The sequence below is a fragment of the Arachis hypogaea genome, chromosome 19 (genome assembly GCF_003086295.3).
Source record: "Arachis hypogaea cultivar Tifrunner chromosome 19, arahy.Tifrunner.gnm2.J5K5, whole genome shotgun sequence".
In the NCBI taxonomy this organism is placed as follows: domain Eukaryota; kingdom Viridiplantae; phylum Streptophyta; class Magnoliopsida; order Fabales; family Fabaceae; genus Arachis; species Arachis hypogaea.
Genome location: NC_092054.1, coordinates 98,039,113 through 98,042,065, shown reverse-complemented (window position 1 = coordinate 98,042,065; position 2,953 = coordinate 98,039,113).

The following is a 2,953-nucleotide window of genomic DNA, read 5'->3' as shown; positions in this document are numbered from 1 at the left end:
AAATAAAGATAAAAAGGAAAAACAAAAATAAATAAGCAAGCAAAAGAAAAATATTTACAATAACCAATAATAAGGCACACGTTAGCAGTTCCCCGGCAACGGCGCCATTTTGATGAGAGGAACTTTTGCGTGGTCTAGAAATTTGCGGATAAATCCTCGTTGCAAGTATAGTTTCTAAACCTTCAAAAGTCTTTTCATACAAACGTGTTGGGTGTCACAAGTAACAAATCCCTTTAGAAATTGTTAACCGAGTATTCAAACCTCGGGTCGTCTTCTCAAGGAACTGCGAGGAAGTATGTTCTTATTATTGGCTATAAAGGTTGTAATCGGGGTTTAGAAGATGAGAAGCAAGTAATTTAAGTAACAAATAAAGTAAATGGAAATTAAAATAAATAAATACTGTAAAGCAGACTTTTGGCAAGGTAAGGGAAGTTGGAGGTCCAACGTAGTTATCTCTCCCAACTATAATGAAAGTTGAATCTAAACACCACTTGGTCAACCTTTACTAAGGCAAAGGGAAGTCAAGGGACTAATAATCTGGCCTTTGAATCCTATTTATTTCCTAAGAAAAGGTTGGGATTATTTAAGTTCAGCTTAATTAGCAAGATAACGATTATCAATTATGTTGAGTTTAATAACTGTTGAGTTACTGAATTCTTAACCAGAACCAAAAGGGGAAAAAGTAAAATTTCTAGAATAATAAAAATGTTCTTAGATGGGGAGCAATGGTAACTTAAATCAAAGGGAACAATCATAAACTGAAAATACCTCAATTATCATTAATTCAAATAACAGTTTGTAACATGGAAGAATTCTTAGATTCAATTATAAAGGTAAATAGCCAACTCAGATATTGAAATAAATAAATAAAATGAAAGGGAAGTTTAAAACAAAGAAATATAAAACCTGGATTGAGAGTCACTCTTAAAATAAGAAGAAATCCTAAATCTTAAGAGAGAGAGAGAGGAGAAGATCTCCCTCTCAACTAAATCTAAATCATTGAAAAGTAAAATATGCGAGCTCCCTCTGAATGGATGCATTCCCACACTTTATAACCTCTGGTCTATGTTGTCTGTACTTGGATCTGGGCCAAAAAGGGCTTCAGAAATCGCTATGAGCATTTTCTGCAATTTCTGGTGCGTGGCCTCTATCACGCGTCCGCGTGGGTCACGCAGTCGCGTCATTTGGAGCTTTTCCTTGCCACGCGGTCACATCAGTCATGCGACCGCGTCATGTGCGTTCTGCTTAAGGCGCGCGGTCGCGTCAGTCATGCGGCCGCGTCGCTGCTGATTCGTGCTTGGCACGCGATCGCGTCATCCATGCGATCGCGTGAATACCAGTTTCCTTCAAAGCTCCATTTTGCCTTCTCCTTCCATTTTTGTATGTTTCCTTTTTCATCCTTTAAGTCATTCTGCCTTAGAAAATTTGAAACTACTCAACACACTAATCACGGCATCGAATGGAAATAAAGGTAATTAAAATAATTAATTTTTAAAGCTTAGGAAACATGTTTTTCACAATATGACATAATAAGGGAAGGAAAGTAAAACCATGCAGTTAATATGAATAAGTAGGTGGAGGATTGAATAATTCACTCAAATTAAGCACAAAAGAACTCATGAAATATGGGTTTATCACTTGTCCTCAAGCAACAAATAAAATAGTGGTGATGGGGTTCATGATGGGTCATGAATGTCTTAAAAAAAGAAATGTGAGTAGTGCATGTGCTCAGGCAAGCAAATTAAGGATACAATAAAGGTACATGAAGTAAAAACATAGACAATATGATTGCATTAATAAGTGGTGTGTATGGTACATAGCATAAAAGATAGGTGGAAACACCAAACTTAGTGTGACACTTTCATTTTAGAATGATGCAACTACCTAGTGAAGATTGAAAACCAAATTGTTACATGGCAGCACCAAACTTAGAATGCAATCATATGCCAAACTATTGAAAATAAACAAAGCAAAGAAAGGAAAATGTTACCTACGGTTGGGTTGCCTCCCAACAAGCGCTCTTTTAATGTCATTAGCTTGACATGTTGTTCTCAACTTTCTTCCTTTCTTCAGGTTTTTAAGAGGAATGACCTCAAGAGGAAAGATGAGCCGGTTCTATTTTAAGTGTCTCCCAACAAGCTTTCTTTTGTTGTTAGCTTGAGTAAACTTGCTTGTTGGAGTAGGGGTTGGATTATTCTTTGACCCTCTCTTTTTCATGGATATAGTCATTTGTTTCTTTGTCACAATCCTTATTTCAATGCTTTGATTAATTGCCTTCACTTCTTTGTTTTCAACACTTGGGTGTTGTGAGATGGTTGGGTATCCTCTTTATCAAGAACTTCTTGGAATGGTGGCTCTCTTGGTACAATGATCTCTTCTTCTTGCTCTACCAATTCCTCATTTTCACCCTCATTAAGCACTTCTCCACTCCTTAGACTGATGGCATGATATTTTTTCCTTGGCCAAGGGAAGACATTGGTTGGTTCATCAACAAAATGTTGTGCCAATTGTCTCATTTGCTCTTCTTGATTTCTCCTTGAGATTTTCATATTTTCAATCACCTCTCTTACATTTTGCCTTAAAAATTCACTGAGTTGGGCAATGAAGAGATATCTCTTGGAGAGTTCTTCTATTGCAAATTCTAGAAGATTTTGTGGAGGTGCATAAGTTGGACAATTACGGGATGATAGTCCTTGATGAATGGGGTATGCAGCATTAAAATCTCAGCCAAAATTTTTGTAGTTATCATAACAATATAAACTATTTTGTGGCTCTGGGAGGTATTCCATTTTATTTGATTGCTCATACTCTATCATTTCTTGGTGATATTCCCAGCCACCATTAGAATAATGACTAGAATCATTTTGTGGTGGTGGGCAATATCTCATATGACATGATTGATCAAAATGTGAGGTAGACTCCATTCTTACTTGCAAAATGCTCTGTCTCAAAC